Here is a 20983-nt window from a genome sequence, read left to right as displayed (position 1 = left end):
TTCAATTGTGTGAAGTGGTGTTGAAGAAAGGAAGGAGGAAGATTTTATTAATCCTTATTCGGTGCTTCTTATCATTCTGATAGGTTATCATAAATATGAAAAATCAGTATGCTCTGAGCATTATTTTATTATTCATAAACGATAGGAACGATTTTATGCTTGGACATACCTTTTCAACTTCTACAAAAGAATTTGCAAATTTACATATGTTTTTTTATTTAAATATGTCTTTTCATTATATTGAGATTTTATTTATCACGGCAACTTTATACCAAGATAAAAATTACGACGATAAAATAAAGCGTGTCGTAATACTCTCTAGCATGTAATCAAGTGTCTGGATACTGTTATACTATAATCTATATCAGCGTAAGTAAAATGAGCTATAATTTTCATAATTCAACCTCTCTTAAAAATTCTTACTTACGGAAGATAGCAAACATTCTGTATATGATTAAAGAAATTATTCGTCGTATAAAACCAAATTTAGTATGTATTTACCCCCCTTCAATGACAAAATCGCGCATCATGAATTACAATTAAACGATTCGAATTATGTAAAATTGAACGAAATTCCCATTTTCCGTAAAGAAAAATGATGAAGAAAATTCTCCGTAAAGATTCCAGAGGATTCTCCACAAAGATTTAAGAGATATATTTTCTATATGAATGTGACGTGCGAAAGCAACGAAGAGTGTTAAGAAGTCTCATCGATGCATCCGGAAGAGGAAGAAGCGAAAAGAAAGGCGGCAGCGAGATCGGTCATCGAAGTCTCTGAGAGTGATAGAATGATGGCCAGAAATAGACGTCAGAGGGAAAGAAAACAAGGGGCCACTCGATGTACTGAGAGTTAGCTGATGGTAACGTCGGAGAAGGCACCAGTGAACATCCTCCTGGGTGCTGGCAGATATTACTATAATGCAACTCTGGACATAAACGCGTTTACGACGCGCTGCGTTGTCATTACGCGGCCCCTGCATCGTTCGCCAGTGGCTTTAACTTTATCGGCACCACCACCGACACCGACGCTACAATCATTGTTACCACTACCAAAAACGACCAGCAATACGAGCGACTACCTTCCCTCTCGGCCCAACCAAGAAGTCCCTCGCGTTCGAAACGCCGTTTCTGTGTCCCTACTGCGCCCTCGAGGAACACCTGTCTGCCCGTGCTTTACGGTGCACTCGTAAAAATTAATTACCTATAATTAGAAAAATCGCGAATGTGCCGGCGTAGAGCGTAACGCGAAGGGCAAGAGCGAGGATTCGGCGGAAGATATTGTTCACGGTGACTTTATGATCGTGAACAGTAGGATGATGGGTGGGGGATCTTCTTCTACCTTCTACTTTATCGCCTTCGTACGTACAAAAGATAAGTATCTGGGGCTTGCAAACGAGAATCGCGGGGATTCCTCTGGTGCCCCTAAACGTCCTTTCTAGCATTCAACGTGTGATTTTTCCAGATTTTTGGATTTTGTTAGAATGATCCAAGATAAGGAGGTCTTAAACGGTTATTAAGTTACTTTATCGTTCTATACGTACAAACAAAAAGTGTCGTCTGGTGCTTGCAAATAGGAATCGTAAAGATTCCTTTGAATACATTCAAATGTTGTCAGTATCCGGTATACTATTTCTCCGAACATTTGGATTTGGTTAGAATAATTTAAGATAAGAAGTGCTTAAAGAATTGTGCGTTAGATGTAATTAGTAATAGCCATTGAATACTTTCAATTTCTCAAGTGTGTAATTTCACTTCGCTTCGATAATTATTAAAAATCAGAAATTCTTTAAAAGTTTGGAAATCTTACGAGGTTTAATAACTCTTTAAAAATTAGTGATACAGAATCTATTGAGCAATCAATTCGTTTAAATTACTTCTTCTTCTTCGTTGTCACCATGCCCTTTCTCACAGTAAATTGATTCTGTATATGATCCGAAGAGATTTACATAATTGGGGTCACAGAAAAATTTAGCTTGAGAAAATTGTAGATAAAGTGAGAGTTTAATAGAACAATTCGTAATCTTCCAAGTATTGAAACATTAGATGTAACTATAATAGTATTATTATGAAGAAACATTATTGAGATAAGTTAGATAGATACATATTTTTGTCGTTTTCTGCATCGAACCGTCCAACCAAGGCGACTTCACGTAACTTGAAATTAAACGTAGATAAAACACTGTGTTAGTAGAATATTTATTCTAATCGAGTAACTTCTTTAGCATCAATTTTACAAAATTAATATAAATACAAACTATATACAATATTTCAATATATTTCTTCTAAACAAGTTCTTTAGCTTCAATTCTTTAATAAGTATTATATAATATTTCAATATTTTGTACTTGCTGCAGTATTACAATGACGAGTATCAGAGATTCGTTTAATTTACTAAAAGGAAAAAGAAAAAATCTCAAAAGGCGAGAAATCAGATCATTCGACTTTCAAATGAATGAAATTCGAATCAAGTAACTACAGAATTCGAAGCTTCTCCCTATGCTCACATTGTATCTATTTAAACTGACATGACAGCATAGTGGCGCGTATAGAGAAGCCAACTGGTCGAAGGAGCACGAAACGACCAGAAGAAGACAAAGTGCCTGAATATGTATTCGCGCGTGCGTTATATCCATCCATACAACGTCCATGAGCTCTGTCGTACACGCATTGCCGGGGTGTTGCGGCAAGGAAGGGTTTAACGATTCGCGTAGCTGCGTCGATTTACGGCCCCTAAAACACATCGAATGCGCTTTATATGTATGTAAATTAGGTCAGCCGCTTTGGTTCGCCCGAACCCCAATCTTCGCGGCGCGGTGCACAGGGTGAAACAGAGTCGAAAGCAAAATTACGACATTTTCGTTCGGTCTTCGCAATCGCGAAGAGAACGTATAAAGTCGAACTTTGGCCTGCGTTGCTTCGACTTCACACAGAAATGTTGCAACGTGTATGTGGATGATGAGATATGGAATACTTTTTGCCAGTGAAGTTTGGGTAATAAGAAGAGTGAAAGAAGAAGCTTGCGAGAGAACCGATACTTCACGCTCGTATGTTCGAAAGTGCTGATTCTCAGAATTACTTCACGTATAACACGTTGAAAAATGTAGCTACTTCACTTTTAAAATTATACGATATATACTTTTTTCGTAGAATGTAATTAGCATTATTTTAAGCAATAATGTTTGTTAAGACACTCTGTCTATTGTATTTTCTAAGTTTTTTGTTTACTTTAGTTTCTAGTTCTTTTAAGTTTATCTTTTGTTGAAATGCATAGACACAAAGATCTAAAAATTGCATCAGTAGTGTTAGTTATTCTTAGACGATCGATGCGGCGTAAAATATGGACGTCCGAGATTCACAAAAGCGTAAGTCAATCTGCTGATATTTTTCATGAAACAAAAAGCATTTTGCATTTATTATTATAAAACATCCGTTATATTTGCTCAACAATTGGAAATATATTATGACAAGGAATAAAAATATATAAAAATATTATAATTTATTATGAAGCTATAGGAATGATATTCTTAAAATATATAAAGAAGTATATGATTAAATCCAAATTATCAACGTTTGATTCCTATCGCTATAACTTTTATATGAACCAGTAGCAGCAGTATGTAATAAAAATTCCATTACATTTGTAACGTCCTCTTTAATCTTCATTGATTAATATTTATAATAATCGAACACACTTTGAAAGTTTATAGACAATCGTTGAAGAATGAACGATCTTTTTTTGTGAAATACAGGAGCATTAAAATTCACTGCAGGAGATAATTTCGCAGTCTAAACGTTCGTTCTAGTAGTAATCTAAGCTTCCCTTCCCAACTTCCCTTGTAATAGCAGTTAAATCTTCCCACCACTGTTCCAAGAACGAAATAAGAACACAACGAACAACACAGATTATTACCAAATAAGACTACCAAAATCTCTAACATGTGCCCATAAACATGTCAACGCCATCATCATAGTAAAACATCGAAGGAGAGCTCCACTTTCAATCGTTATTCTACGTCCGTGTGAAGCAAATCCTGCAGAGACACGATGCTAGTTTTTTGTCGACAAGAGGATGGCGATTTGGCGATTCGTGCGCGCTAATTATCATTCCTTTCTCCGATTACCTTCACACTTGTTTGCCTTGCCAAAGTCCGCTAATGGCCGCCCTTGAGTCGCAAAGCAAAAGGGGCGCCGGCCTCTGCCGTCTCGTTCCTTCCACCAGCGAAAATCGAGGCGTTTTGTCGGCAATAAATCGTAACAATGCAGCGACGGTAGAAGAAACGGCGAATTTTGATTTGCGAGCGTCCGGATCGCGTCCGTAATTTCAGTAATAGCTTACGCGGTTTCTCTCCATACCTCTCTTCTCGTTCGTTCGAAGCGTTTGGATGAAGAAGGAAGGAAGAAGAAGAAGAAGAGATAGGCCACGATTCAAAGTAACCGCTTTCAGAGCGACCGTTTCGCCGTGGTAACTTCATAAAAGAGCCCCCCCGCGTTCAGATGATTCTCTATAAAACAGTATATCTCAATTCTCGAGGTACCTACACTCACACTCGTCCACGTTCTTCGGAATATAACTGGTGTTCTCGCTGCTGTCCGCTTTTCTTTCGCCTGATCGACGTTTATGAGGCTCGGGGAGAAAGTTTGACGAGCAAGTTTCGGAGGGGTGGAGCGCGATGGTAGATTTAGGCTGCTCTTGCTAAGATTTTTTTTAGGAATTTCAACGAAGTTAAATAGTGGAAGTTAGTGGTATTCTTCTATATTGCGCAAAGGGAAATAGTGCTTTAAATTTCTTTGAAATCTAATTGAGTATTAGAGAAGTGGTTCTTTTGTTGTCTATAAGAGGTCAATGAAGATAAATGTAGGATATAGGATACTTTTTATTCGTTTTAAATACGAAATCTACTTTAACAAACGTAATATTTGTTTGGTATGACGCACATTTTAAAAAGTTTGATAATCATAAAAATTTCAGTAATTTTATTTGAATATATAATTTAACAAACAATGTTACAATAACATCTTGCACGATATAATTTCATACTTTATGTACGGCTAATCTTCAAAGATATATAATTCACCTAAAGAGAGGAAGAAATCGAAATGGAAAAACATAAAACATGCATATGTCAAAGAAATAAAAAATCCATTGAAACCCTCAAAAATATAAATCTACAAAGTTTTCATGAAAAGCTATTATTTTGAAAACTGATTATTTGTCCACTTTGATAGTTAAGAGATCTTGGATGAGGAACTGATTAAAGGGTAATTCGAAGAGTTATCCGACCATCAATATTACATGGAGCTATCGAAATGGAAACAGTGTGTGGAAGCACCCCCAGGATGGGGTCAGAGAGGCCGGCCTGGCACCGGAGGGAAACAGTCGACGAACTTTATGATCACCCAGTACAACTTGAACGGGAATAGCACGTTCTAAAGGCTTGAGCGCCGCTGCCTACGTAGGTTGCAGTTTGAACTATAAAACGACGTAAATTATGGCCACGGATTGCAATATTATGAGGCTATATACGCACGTTTAATGATCGAAGCTACCGGGCAGGGAAGCGCGGCTAAATATTGTCCGGAAATGGTGTGAAGGCACAGGCTGACTCGTCTTTGCCTCTGACTGGCAAGTATTGACCGATACATTCGTGACTGTACGATGCGAGGCTTTCCATTCCCGGATACCGGCAGATTCCGTGAGAAAATGCCTAGAAACTTCCGCCAAAAGACGATCGAAAGACTCGTAACTCAGACAAAATCAACTCCACCACCGAATGAAGTCACGCGGAGCAAATGCATTACGACTGGTAATAATTGACACCTGTTTAAAACATTGAATTCTCTACGTGAAACTCGTATCTCTTTGCTGGTGATATTCGTACTAGGATTTGGAACTTTAGATTATAATAATATAAATATAATAGTAATAACTATATAACTATAATATAACTATGAATAGATTTTAAAATATCTGTTCTTTTTAGAAAAGTTGTTATTTTGAAATGGACCTTAAGACGTTTTTATTCTTGTGATAAAAAGGTCTTGAGATTCTTTTTATTCTTGTATTAATCTACATTGTATTTTGAGCAAACAGGAAGAATATAACACATGGGAAAACTGTATATCACGATCTTTGGAAACATCTTGAAAGTTTCTTGCGTCTTTGTTAGTTAAATTTCATTATTCCGTATTCCTACTTGACAGAATAAATAGCGGCGTATGCACAATGCACATAGAAAACCCACTGGCGATGCAGTAATAAAGAGCAGTATTATTCAAGCTATTAAACAATTATAATAGTTATCGACAATTACAAAGGTCACACGCTGAAGTCTCTGAATGGCTAAACTTTGGGACACAAACTATCAAATGTTTTTAAATTCTTCCATCTCCTTAATTTCCAATATTCCTAACTTTTCTCCACATCCTACACCCTTAAACTCTCGAGCGGTGTTATTCCTCGTTAAACAATTCGCAGTAGAGTGATATTCCAAGTGATGTCCATAGAAATCTGTAAAAATCTTTCGCCTCGAAAACACTCGATCTTTCTTCTCGCAATTAACCCGGTGCCTTCGCTTTTCTACGTTGCCGCTTAAAATCTCGCTGTGTCTGGCCCTCTTCTGTAAAGAAATTCGAAAGAAGAAGACACAGAAGAAGAAGAAGTCGATAGAAGGAATTATTCATCAAGCAGCTCGCCGGTGTTCTTTAAGCACAAAGACAAGGGAGTCGTTTGGAATCCATTCAAACAAGAGCGAAGTGTTTCTCGTTACCGGATCACGGCGGGAACCTAGGGAACGTAATCTTTAACGTGACACGAAGATGCGGGTGAAATATCAAGTTCCATCCGTTTCACGATGAACCTGTCACACGTTCACAGACCAACACTCTCTAACCGAACACGTTTCATTTTCGAACTCGTGAGTTGTAAACTTATTTTTGGCGCTTCAAGTTTGCGAAAATGAAACACTGAACGCCGTAACAGATATATATGTATAGTATAGTTAATATATAGTTATAGTATAGTTATTTTATATATATATATTTGGGGCGGGGATATCGTAAATCTTGGGCTTAGCTGAGGACAATAATTGTTAATTACGCTGGTTGCAAGAAGCGACGGTTTCATTTAAATACGGTATAAGTAAGCTACACCAGGCTGAAGGGTAAAGGCAGGCGAAGCGTCGCTAACGAATCTAAACGCCGGAAGGGACAAGATCTGTTTTATTATCGACGCATAAATTGTGCAATAAACAACGACATAAGACAAGACGGTATATTACTCAGTCGTAAAAGGCGAGAAGGTTGCTGTCGCGGTGCTCGTGGTTTTGTTACATTTTCGCGGGAATGTAGCAATGGACGCGAAACAGGGGTGATTTCTGTGTAGCTACGTATGTTATAGGTTCTCTGACTTTGTTCTCTTCCTTGGTTCTTGCGTAAATTTATGCAGGCAAAGTCTGGAAGTTTTATGTAGTGTACCAATATTAAGGATGAAACGGAGCTTCGATGTAATAAATGTAAGTAGCTAATTCTAGCATAATATAATATTACGGGAAATAAAGTAAATCAATATACATACATACGTGTATATTGTTTGACATCTGTGTATTACAGTTTATAAAACGTTTATTCAATTATTATTACGTTTCATGAAAATCCAGTCACTTACAGTAATACGAATGAAGTATTATTGCACAAAATAATTTGCTGTTCAACTTTTTTGTGTATGTGACAAGTGTATGTACTAATATATTATAGATGGTATTGAATATTTATAGATAGACAATAAACAATCTGCATAGACAATATAGATGAAAGATTGTTAACGCTTAAAATATCATTCCCCTCGACAAAATGTTCATAAAAATTTCAAGAATAATTTCCTTAGATAACCAAAACAAAAGAAGAGGAGGGGGCCCTAAGATATCAAAAAGGAACGAGACCGCAAACGACAAAATGGAGGCTGTTCCGCGAAAACGTGATAAAAGGAAGCCAATACGATGAAACGAACTCATTGTACGCGCTCTTCCGGAGAAATATAAAGAAAGAATGTGTTTTTAGCGAAGAACTTAGCTCTGGTGTCGAACATATACATATATCGAGAAGTGGTTATTACGGCAACAATAATGCGCGAAATTATCGATCAATGGGAGGTTGATACAAAGAGATCTTCCCTTAGATTACTTTGTTTCCTGGGTATCCCCGACCGGACACGACATTGCACATCCTCGCGGTATTATCATCATCAACCACCTGCTCTCTCTTCCCTCTGTTCTCCACCTCACTTTGAATATAATTCTATAAGACGCGAATTTTCGACGTGCCACCGTGATCACGCGACCAACCAGAAACGTGAAACCAACGTTTCACTTATGCTTCTATTCCCGAAACAACGTGAATCGATCCCCATATGTCTTTTTCGACCATGCATTCTACCGAGAAAATGGGAACAATGTTGCAAAAAAAGAATAAGAGCGTTCCTCGTATTCCTTTCAATTCGTCTTCATTAGGTAATTATCTTGACTCAAGTGAATCCCTTTTATATTCTCCTCCTTCTCTTTTTCTTTACCATCAAACCATTCTTCCTCCACGAGCGTTCGCTTACCTCATTGTTTTCTCGCCTTTCATCGAACATGCACCGATCGACAGTTTCGCTTCCTTCGTTGGAGATCACGCAACAACGTTGAGATGGTCGCCACGCTCTCCCGCATTAATTAGCCTCAAGGAATCACCAGGAAGACCGGCATCAGGGACCAAGAACCCACGAAACAGCCGTTACGCATCTTCAAGCCCTGGGTTTATACTTCTGGGAAGATGCTCGTAAAGACTGCTTGGCTTTCGTTGGCTCTGTTATTAGCCGCGCATAGTCTGCGACTTAAAACGAGCCAAACCTGGCCCCGTGCAGAAGGGGGCCTCGAGGATATAATCGCGCTTCGCCACTCTTGCAGCCTTTCACCCAATACCACTAATCTACCGCGGCTGACTACCAACGCGAGAAAAGGTGGCCGCTTCGGCTACGCGGGATTAAAAGGCCTCTTCTCTTCCTTTAGAACTATGTTTCTTTGCCAGGATTGAGTGATCGAGGAAGGATGGATCAGCCGCGAGCGTTCTGTGGAATTTAAGGATAAGGTTAAAATTTATTGGTTAAGTCGAGCTCATTGGGGTAACAGTTTAAGCAACGACTCGCAGGGAATTTTTCTATTGACAATCACCCACTTTTAACTTAATACTTCGTGATTTACACAAATCGCATTAAGCGCTTCATTTCGACTAATTCACACTGAATGAGTTACATTCAAAGCGCGTTCGTAGTTCTATATTTCGATTTTTAATTTCCACGATGATTAGATGACACCTTTGTGGTTCTTGCTTGCAGCCTCGATTGTGTTTTTATTCGTACGTTGCACTTTGTTCCGACGTTTCGCTAGCGTTTCAGTTGTCTTTATTGGAGGTATAAAGACGCGTTGATGCTAATAAAAAGACGATTGAACCCCGAAGAACCACGAATATGTCAGCTTATCTATATTTTTGTACTTTTGTAATAAAAATAAGCTATTATAATAAAATGAATCTATGTGAATATATTCTAACTTCAGTGTAAAAGAATATACTGTATATGTATAAAAAGAAACGAAAGAAATAGAGCGAGTTTGCCTTTTAATTCAGATGCAGCAAACGATCAACCGTAAATATCTTAATCCCAATTCTACACCATATTCAGCGCTATTTACAATTTACTCAGTCTTATTTTTAAAAAATCCTCTAAACCACCATTGTAATCCACCCAAAAAATCCTCTAAATCGCCATTATAATCCACTCAAATACCAGAATTACAAACTGAATCTACAGGATTAGGCAGTCAAATCGGTACCTCGTCCTGCATAAAATGACCTTCCCTATTAAAACGTTTCCTAAATCTCTTTCAATCGATTTCGTTGGGAAAAAAGAAAGAGGCAAAACGAAGTATCGCGAGAAGCGTCCCGTATCTGTGAAACGGGCAGCCGTAGCACTACGGAAAGACAGGAAGCGTAAAAGGAATCGGAGGGTGGCGAAGTCACGGGGTAAGATCATTAGCATCCGTTCGGCTAGAAGAGAAATATTCAGGGAGTGAGAGGTAACGTCCGATCGGTGGCGGCACGCCACAGGGAAAACAGAGAGAAAGGTCCCGTTGGGTGCCGGAGTGAAGGCAATCCCCGTCGGGACGGAGAAGTTTTACGCGGAGATTATCAGGAAGCGGAGCGGACGCCCATGAATACGGAGATCCTGCCCGATAAAAGGACGAAAAAAGGACTGTGCGAAGTGACGAGGAAAGAAGAGCGAGAGCGAGAAGGGAGAGAGTGAAAAAAAGGAAGAAAGAAAGAAGGATGACAAAAAGAAAACACGGAGTAGGAAAGGTAGCAGGTAGTAGAAAGGCGACGAGAGGAAGGAAGATGGAAAAGCAAGGGGCAAGTGAGAAAGACAGAGGGCCAGAGGCAGTAGGGAAAGAGTTGGTAACCCAGTGCCGCCAGGAGAGTGCCGGAGCAATGTAGTCGACCACGAATGAGCGTACCAACGGATGGAGAGGCAACACTTTGTAGTTTTAATCGATCCGGTGGGACGGGGGAGAAAGACGGAACAGCAACCCCCTTCGTGCTCTCTCGGAGAGAGGGTGAGTCGGCATGTGCGGCAAGGAACGCGAGGGTGAGGAGGAAAGCACGAGCCAACGACTCTGGGCTCGTCTCTCGAGTGGAACGAAGAGGGCGACTATCGGTGGAAGAAGGACGTGGCGAAGTGGCCGAGCGATGAACGAGGAAACGATGGTGCAAGAGGGATAGAAGGAATACCCGGAGAGAGAGCGTAGAGACCCACATCCTGCCGACTCCTACAACTTCAACCACCAGCTGGCTACACCTCCTGCCTCCGACCGGGGGCGAGTTATATGTGAAAAGCACGTGGACCTTCGGGAGGAAGAAGGACGAGAGGATTCATTCATTTCCTCGTATATTTCCTGGAAAAGATCCGCACGTACTTTCGTCAATGTCGCCGGGGTTTCAGGCACCGAGGAACAGGTGGAAACTAGCCTTTCTTTAGGAATATTAGGTCGCCCAGTTTAAGGGATGAATTCTCTCGCGAAAATTATTCTTAGCGAAGTTTGGAGAGTCGAGTGTTTAAGGAGTAGTAGAATATTCTTAATAATCGTAAATTCATATAATTGCACTAATTGATCATGAATTTCATGATAAACGAAAATATAAAATATATTTGGTATCTACCAATCGAAGAGAAGACGATCCTAGAGACTCTTGAAGAGTAATGGAAATAATATGTAACGAAACTGATATTGGTTTTTTACATCAAATGACGCAAGATGTAGTTAAAATATAATCAGTCAAAGTATGTTTCGAAGATAAAGTCAGTCTTAAAGAGATAAAAGCACTTTCAAGAGATAAAGACAATATGTAACAAAATTTGAAGGCGAACTATTTCAAATTAATCTTGTTAACGATGCAACTTCTGCAAGATTTAATTCCGCTGAAGAAAAAGCTAGTACATCAGAATCCCAAAATGCAAAATAACTTGTCGATTACGTTAAGGGAGACTTCTTTTGCGTAATTTCGAGGATGGCTGAATCAATGCGTTTTCATTACGAATTGCGAGGTCTAATCAGAGGTTTCGCGATCGATAGAAGCGTCGTCGTAGCAAGTATAGGGCAGCACGTAAAGAACTACAATAATTTACTGTCAGCTAGCGTGACCAGCATGGTCGAACTCGAAGAACTCGCCGTCTTCGAGCGATGTTTCAGCCGAAACGTATTTGTAGCAGAGAGACGCGCCTCTAAGGGTCGAATCACGACAGAATATTGTCGAGGTCGATGTTGGAGAAATTGAGGGGAGAACATTAAAACACCGAGGGTGCGGACAGTAATAGTGGCGCCGACGAGGGTAGCTCGTCGCTCAAAAGGGGTAAAATTTGGACTTAATAAAGGCTGGCTGCGTCGTAACGAAACACGCAGTTATATTTACACGAAATTCTGCGTTCACGAATATTTTTACGCACGAAGAAGATCACTTGGAGGCACGCGATGTAATTAAGTTATACTAAGTCGTTTCATTATCAATTTTTAGCGAAATATTGTGCCCAACTTGTTGAGTCCACGTTATTTTTTATCTGTCTGTTTCCATAATTAGCATCTGATGAATCAAAGGTCCAAGTCAGGAATATTTGTGATATGTATGCTTTATAAATTTCGTAAAACAATAAAAGTTGCAGTAGGAAATTTTAATTACGTTTATCTATAAGCATTGGATATAAAAGCACGCCAATGATAACTTTTTATATTCTGGAGAGAAAATGTTGATCACATCCTGGAAGATAAAGATGTCGCAAATTACAGATAGAACAGTTAGTTTCTAAATGATAAGAGGTAGAAAACAAGAAATGATACTGGTCTTCTGCACTTTCATGTCAAACATTTGACAAAAAATCTTGGAAATCTACTTAATATAAAATTTTGTTAGAAAACGAAGGATGCGGTAATATTCTTGCAAAATACTAAACTAGATAACGAGAGATACGAATTTGCAGTACAGATGGCGGAAATAATTAACTTGTAAGTATGCGGTGCATGTGCTGAGTCAAAGATAAGATGCAAAAACCATCCGTAATATATTCAGCCGTGAAGCGACCAGGCCACTCGTCCGGTGCAGTCCGGTGGGTAAAAAATTTCGAAAGATTTACATGCTATGGAAAAGCGTAATGCTTCAGATTCGTCGACCAGATTGACGCATTTTAATATGTATAGCGGAGGCATATTTCTTTCTAACTCGAGCCGATCTCTCTCTACTCGCCACGATGAAAATTCAAACCGCACGTTATTTCATTCGTCGATGTTTCAGAGTAAAAAGGAACCATTTCGTTCTCTATTTTTTCCCGATGGTCCACCATAAAACTATTCGTTCTCCTTCGTTCCCCGATATTTTCCAGCGGTTGTTACTTCGATCTGAATATCCGCTTATTCGAACGAATACGACAAATTTTAAGGTAGCAGAAGGACCGTGTGTAAAGTGTCCTAAAAAGAGCAATTTCGTGGCCATGTACGCACTTGTCACATCGACCTAACGACTCGAAACTCTTCTTCCATTCGTCTTTCAGATCGGTCGGTGCGTCGTTCGAAACTGGCAAACCCATTGTCGTCGTTTCAATCTGGGAGACAGAACGAAACGAAAATGGCGCACTATCGGCTCGTAGCGTTGCAATTACCAGCCACGGGGTTCATCGCGCCCCTGAAGATAAATGAGACAGTGGATCAACGTCGACGAACTCCGACTTCTGTGTACGACGATTTATCAAAATTAATGACCGCCGAGGACTACCAGGTCGACCGACCGTATGTGTAATTGGAGTGCATCTGTGACTTGCAATTGATAGGCCAGATACTTGAGGATCACAGACAGGACATGTATAATTCGCGAGAAATGGTTTCGTGACGATTTTGGACCGATGACTGAAAATTTTGCAGACTACTGAAACATTCGAGAGATGCTTTGGAAAGCATTTGTGATTATTGTGTTTTTGCATTATTGCAGCGTGGATATTCACATTATCGCAGAACAGAGCAATTCTTGCTTGCAGCCACCTATCTTCTTCCTGTGCTAGTGAATTCCTAAGAAAATGACACTCGCTATAGTGTTAAACGTTAGAACTGCAAGTTCAATAAAATTTAACAAAAGTATGATAAATAAGATTTCTAGAGTAGAAGTCTAAATAAAAGAATTCTTCACTCTTACAAATGCTACATGTCCCGATTACAATGAAATACACGGAACCTAAATTCACCCCAAATACCCCCTTCTTCTTCGCCATCCCAATTCCCACGAAACCAACAGAACTACCATCCAGCATCCGCCTGCGGAATAACTCATCTCCTATAAATCTGTAAGAAAAACCAGAAGGACCGTCCCAGAAACCAACCAAGCGCCACCCATCGATTTTCAATCCGCTATCTCTGATCGTCCATTTTACAAGAACTAGCCGCCTCTGAAGAAAAAATTTGCCGATCTGTCCATCGGATGAGCGCTTAAAATCACATCGTTAGGAGGCTGGTGTCAACCGGTGGTGTCCCTTCCGCGCAGAAGACCGGTGGGTGTCGTGAGATCGGTCCTTGGTGGCAATCGCTCCTCCCGGGCATCCCCGGTCGAAGTACTCTTCAGCCCCGTCGGGCTGATTTGCATCACGGTTACGAGCTCGTTCGAGCTCGTGGTGGTTATATTACAGAGCGAGGGAGAGAGGGCCAGGATGTGGAAAAAGGGGGACAGACGACGCGCGGGTCCCTCTCGCGCGCCGCGTTCCACCCCCAAAGCAGCCTCGCTGGAGGCAGCTCGGACACTCATAACAATCATAACAACGGGATCCTCGCGAGTAACTCGCGGACCACCTCCGCGCATCGGTACCGCCTCCAGGACCGCCTCCATTGCCCCTTCCTACTGAAACGAGCATTGGCTGGTGGCTAGGCGGGAGAGAAGCCACGGCGGGTTGCCTTCCCTCGACTCAACAGCGGGGCCACTACGCAGCCAGACTGCGGACCGTCAGGATTCAGGTCCAAGTTTTCGCGCCGAGCTTCGACCGCGCAACGTGCACACCACGCTGCCAGCGACACGAGGATCGAGCCAACGTGATCTAGAACGAGCAGTCCAAGCAGCGATCGATCATCTTGGATCACCGATCTTGGGATTCGTTAAAGAGTGCGTCGAGTCTGATCGATCCTGTTCCACGAGGGGTTCGATCCGAGTCCACAGTGAAAAGGATACAGGAGCGAGGAATAGAAACCTTCCTGGACCTCATCAGACGGGATGTGAAAGATAGAGGAACGACTTTGAGTGGAGGAAGTTTGTGAAATACGCCGGTGGTAGGCGAGTGTGTGAGTTCGAAAGTGATCAGGGAATCATAGCGCAGAGGTGCGTGCGCCGTTCAGTCGGCACGTGGACGCACCAAAGGAACACGTTATATATAGACACATCGCGAATCCTGACTATTCGTCGATTGTTACGGTGTGGTGAATTTATTGAAACCGGTGACGCGTTCTAAACGCAGTGGAATAAGTGTCCATCGCCAGTCGTCTAACCACTACGTGCAGAAACTACTGTGCGTTGTCGCGATCGATTAGCCGACCCGTGGCTTCATTAAGCCGGATCTCTACGGACACTGCTAGCGTAGACGTTCTTCGAGTGACTTATTTTAGACCTAGTGAACTCCGTTCAGTGAATTATAGCGGGCCCAGGCTTTACACGTATGATCGAAGACTGTCGAAAATATATTATCAGGAGAGCCACGTGCGGGAGGCACTAAACGTGGCAGGTGCTACGGACAGGTGGCTCGAGTTAATTGCACGGCAATAAACGTAGACATTCTGCGAAAGATTGATCAACGGGCAAACTCTGAAACGTCCGTGTGTTGTACGTGTCTAGAGTGTATCCAAGGAAGGAGCCGCGTATCATTACGTTTTCTAACGACTACGCGTCGCACTGGCGATGCAGTAATAAAACTGACGACGACACAAGGACTCAGACTTTAACAAACTCCTAATTATCGCCGCGGGTAATTGCGACACGCACGTGACTGCCGTTGTGTTCTTCGACGTGGAATCGCGCGCGATAAGCACGGTCGCCGCACACCGTCTGACAAATAGAATAATTAAAATCACATTAAAGGAACGCTCATCCGCGCACTTTGTGCTCGTTCCATCTTTGTGTTACATGATCATCTTCGAAGGGAACTGACTTACAAACCTCACAACGTTTTTCACTTAAGAATCATTACAAGAGGATTGCGATTGTTTCAGTAAAATACAAGACGTTTGAGTTATCAATCGAGTTTTTGATAAAAAAAAATAGTTCTATAATAAAATCAAAGGTGGTACTTCTGAAGTAGTATTCCTTCCGGGTTAGTTGGAACGATCGACGAATCGAGTCGACGTATTATCGGGCTGTGAGCTATTAACTGTTTGCTTCTTAATCGCTCCTAATTACTCACAATTACCCGGCGTAATTAAGTAGGCTGATGTCACCGGCGGTCGATGTATTTGTGAATCGTTTGTCCGTCGACGTCGGTCCACCGTCGCCATCCGGACTGTTATCTGTCGTCGCTGGTCGTTGGAAAATTACCGGAGGATCGTGAAAAAGAAAAAGAGGAGGCGACGAAAAGGTGCTCTCGAGGAAAGTCATCGATCGAATCAGAAAGCCGGAGGAATTGCGGTCGAATCCGTTGGTGTTCCAGTCGAGGGAAGTTTTATTCAGAGGCGATAAAATTTGTCAGACTGGGGAAGCGCGGCAAGAAGATTTTCAGTTCGTTCGAGCAGGTGGTATCGGGGTGAATAAATAGAACCAAGCAGTCGAGAGAATCTACGTCAGGACGACGTCCCACGTACAACAATCACAGGTCGTCTCAGGTGAGTGTCAATCATAACTCTTACTCGTCAATATTAAAATAGGACACTTAGGAAAATAACATAAATGATAAATCCACTTAGAAAATAGAATAATGTAAAAATCGATTCTGTTCTACAAGTCATAAAGATAGTTTGATACTTGTCGTTAAATATAGATAAGTTTCATAAAAATTTTATCATTTCATCAGGGAACATCGGTTGGTAGAACACGAAAGTATCTCAATGTTATTTATGTCCCGATAAAAAGAGGTTAACAGGAATTTTCGATCTCAGATAAAACGTCTAATTTTATGGATAACGTTATATTACACATCAAGATGAAAAGATTAAATATCAATGTGAAGCGTATCTAATAGAAAAACCCTATAATCGTGGTAATTGGTAGTAGTCGAAAAGAAAAGGGCACATATATTTCCATCAAAATTTGGTTCGGTCGATCCAGCCGTGTATTTATATCTGGCCAGGCAATTGCGAGGCTCGCGAGCGATAATCGTTGCTCCGATAGCATGAAGTTAATCTCTGTAATTAAGAAAGTTACTCGGGGGCCCGGCCACGCGGGAATGTTGCTAGCGAGAGATTGAAACCGGCGCTGGGTTCTGCACGGTTCGCCCGAAGCCGGTGATAATTCCCCGCGGCTACTTAGCTGCGTTCCAATAATTAGGGTGATAATTATGCGCGATCGCGTACGTGTCTACGTCTAATGTGACCTGAAAATGCTAACTGAAGGATCCGAACACCAGCTCCGTTTCCTTTAACCTTCGAATAATTATTTTGCTCATGCTGTTCTCGAATTGGTCGTCTTCACAAAAAGAAAGAATCATAGCTTACTATTGGACGTATGTAATACGATTGTAGAAATTGTTGTCAACATTTCTGTGGAAATAGGTTGAGTGTAACTTTTGTATGATAATCGTATCGGAAAGTTCGAGGATGTTTACTGTTTACGAAGATTTTTAAGGATATAGCGTAGAAAACATCTTCTTGCGAATAAAACTCTTGTTTCTTGTTATAATCCTGGAATGGATAGTTTAATCATGTTTCTTAGTTGAATGATTTTAGGTATAAAATTTCCTTGTGTTTGTCGTATTATTTAATTTTATCTCTGGACGTTTTGTACGTCTTTTGATCATTCTATAGCAAAAAAAGGCAAAAAGAAGTTGTTTATCTGTTTCTTATAATTCATCGTATTATAATTCGTTTCGTCATTTCAAACAATGTCTTCTTCGTCTACAAGAAAGAAAACTTGAAACATACTTTAGGCACTGTCAAAAACTACAACATTAAAATCCGCAGCAAGTACACCGTAAAAATTCCCAGAGACGTTATATGCTTTAACCAATAGATCACAATCACTTTAAATAAACATCATGTAACCTATTTATATTTCTAAGCATACACTCGATTAGGATAAAATTCTAATCAAATAAAAACGACGAAGAAAAAAGAGAAGTAACGGAAATATGATTCACGAGGTAAATGGCTAGAAGCGTCATCGCGAAATTTTAAACGTCCACTGGCGACACTACGCGTACCGCGAGCTCTTCATTACAGCAATTCGATGACTACCCCCACCGCTCTGGCCGACATCCACCCTCCACCGTTAAAAACGAGGCCGGTGAGCCGCGGTTTCCATCGAAATCATCGGCGGAATGATGCTGGAGCCGGTGGGTTGCGCGTACGCGCGATCCGAAGTGCGTGTCGAACACGCACGCACTCGTCATGAATCCAATTAACCCAGCCGCGCATACGCTGCGTGCCAGATATTTTCGATGAAATGACACCGTCAGTGAGACCACGTTGGCCACCGTGGCACACACGGTTTCCACGGACCATGTGATTGGAGAGGTAAACAGGAGCACGTGTTGGCAGCGTGACTACCGAGTGACGCGCGGGGGTTGAGGGGCGGATAGAAAGCGGGTAGGAGGTTGGACGAAGGGTGTGCAGAGTGGTTTGCCGGATGGGAAGGGTGTCGAGGGTAGAAAATCAGTGCGAGCAACCGGAGGGTAGGAGAGTTCTTTGCTTGCCGCCTCGGGACCATGGTGAGTCGCTGAAAGAGGAGGAGAGGGTTGGAGCAGTGGTTGGCCGAGAAAGAGGGAGAACGAGTGAAAGAGAGGGCACCGCTTTGCTTGACGTGGAAAACCAGGAAGGGAATGCGAGGAGAAAGAGGAGGAAAGTGCCGGTTGATGGAGATTCGAAAGCGGAAAATCCCAAAGGAAGCACTCGACTCGCGATATCGTTGGGACAGTAGTTCTCTCCGCCGACTTGGGAAGAAAAACCGACGCTTCTCCTTATCTGTCTTGAAGTACTTCCGATGTATATAAGATGGTTCCGTAAGAAAATTGAAAAAGCGGTGTTACAAATTGTTTTACTTAACTCAAGTTTGGGTACACGAAGGGTCTTCTTATTGAACAACGAATCTTTATTAGAAGAAATTTTCCTTGAATGGTTTAACAGATGATTATTTAGGGTGACAGGAACTTCAGAAACTTGTTACTTCTGAATTATAATAGGGAAAATTCTTCTCTTTGAAAAATAGTTTTCATCTAATAGTACAGATTTCTCAATTTCATCCTTAGAATATATTCCGCAGCACAGGAACCAAAACTATGTTTTGTCAATTAAACAAGATAAAAGCAACATAAAATTCATAAGTTTCCATACAAGTACAACATTTATAGAATTGAACATTTACAACATGTAAGAAAAGGAACATAGAGAAGTAGATATTTAAAAGAAAAGATCTGCGTTCACACGGATCTAAGAAAAAGAGAAAAGCGAAAGTATGAATAAAAGTAAAGCGGGGGATGAGTAATAGAGAGAACGCGGATATTGTCCAGGTCAAGAAAAGTAATCGATGCTTTCCCCTTCTTAAATCCTTGCACATTTCTCCTCGTTCCTCCACGTTTATCCTCTATCTCTGTTCTCCTTTTCCCTCGGCTCGTCAACCCCCGTTTGCAGCCCCATTCAAGCTCCCTTTTAGCCGATTCAACCCCTGCCGACGATCCGGCGCGCGATAACGTTTCGCTCGACAACTTACCCACTTCCAGCTCGCTTTGTATCCTTGCTTCTCTATTTTCCATCCAGCGCCCTCCATCGATTATCGACTCACGAATCATCGCCGCTAAGCAAGTTACGCCACCGTCTTCGAGCGTCAAATGTGAATCGAGTGTTTCTCATCGTTTTCGTGCTCGAACACGATATCGCGTATTAATCGTCGACACATTCACTCTCCCCCTCTCCTTAAATTCGATTAAGCAATTTTCCTTCATTTGGAAAATTGATTTTCTTCGGTTATTCCATCGACTCGATCGATCTGTTTGTTCCGAATTATTTTGGCAGATATCGTTTCGGTGAAATAATTTAGGATGCTTGAAAATTATTTTGGATATTGGTATTTTTAACGCCGTGAAATTTATTTTTTAACGGATGATCATTATTATTAGCATGGTTTTAACGTAAATAAAAGTTCGGATCGATTTTCAATCATTAAAATACGTTGCAATGTTTTATGCAGTTTGTTGAAAATTTAATCTATATTTCAGTGGTTAAATAGATTAACAAATTTAATCGGAAAATTTCTAAACTTCATGAAACTCCTCAGAATAAATCGAATATAAAAAATAGACTAGAGCGATTGTATCCTGTATTCAATAGACAATCTATTATGTTAAGCAATACATTACCTCACCCGACGACGTGCAGGAACAATGTTCACGTTTTGCACAAGTGGTTCTTTGAAAAACAAAAATGAATTGTCGGAGGGTGGAAGAGATAAGAAATGAAACCCTTTCGCAGTTTAAACTTTTTTCTTTCTTTTTTCCCTTTGAGGGCAAATCCTTCTGCAAGCAATTGGACGACGTGACGCCCCATAGCGCGAGGCGATGCGTGAGGTGTCATTAATTCTAATAATTCATAAAGAAGCACGCACGTGCGTAACGGGGCGGGCCTGCTCGTCAAGGGACAAGCGTGATGCCACGGCACGAGTGTTTTTGTACGCTCGATGTTCCTAATAGACCTAATTTGCGTGTAAAAGCACTCCTGAGATTTCCGTGCCTCGTCGCCCTATTGAGGACTTCTTCTCGCGCTTGCTGGCAGCACTGAAAGGTCCCTGGCAAGAATTTTAATTCTCCGAAGAATGGACCCATGTTCCGCTCGTATTTTACGTCTGTCTCCTTTTCAACCAAGATGATACTTGATTTATATCTCTCGGGCCCTTGGGTGGTTAGTTTTGACTGGTTGCTCATTTGACGTTGAGAAAATTTTTGTGAAATTCTGTCTTTATTGGTTAGTATTTGATTCTAATTGTTACGGTCTTGAGGTGGATTATTAAACGTGTAGGTGTATTTAATAATGCAACGAGTGGATGAAATCGTAATAGTCAGTTATACTAAAATTCAATGTAAGTACAAGTACAGAGATAGTGTATGCCGGTCGTAATCGTCGCTCGCTCAATGCTACTATGCTGATCGCAGAAAGGATAACAATTCAACTCTCTCCTAGGGAACACGTTCATACACTTTTATTGACGGACTTATTACAAAAAGTTCAAAGTTGCAGGTCTCCGG

General features: G+C 41.0%; 1 protein-coding gene across 3 annotated transcripts in view; it reads left to right on the top strand.

Annotated features, from left to right (window-relative positions):
• The first annotated feature begins 14697 nt into the window (after positions 1-14697).
• The window catches only part of LOC117215659 (POU domain, class 6, transcription factor 1), a 211125-nt gene continuing 204839 nt past the window's right edge, over positions 14698-20983 (top strand). For all 3 annotated transcript variants that reach the window (XM_033462041.1, XM_033462042.1, XM_033462040.1), the window contains exon 1: positions 14698-16418. The gene's annotated coding sequence lies outside the window, so the exon portion shown is untranslated. The remainder of the gene's footprint in view (positions 16419-20983) is intronic.

Source organism: Bombus bifarius, unplaced genomic scaffold, assembly GCF_011952205.1.
Source record: "Bombus bifarius isolate JDL3187 unplaced genomic scaffold, Bbif_JDL3187 scf7180000009761, whole genome shotgun sequence".
Classification (NCBI taxonomy): Eukaryota; Metazoa; Arthropoda; class Insecta; order Hymenoptera; family Apidae; genus Bombus; species Bombus bifarius.
The sequence above is the reverse complement of the archived record's forward strand: the minus strand, read 5'-3'. Positions and strand labels throughout refer to the sequence as shown.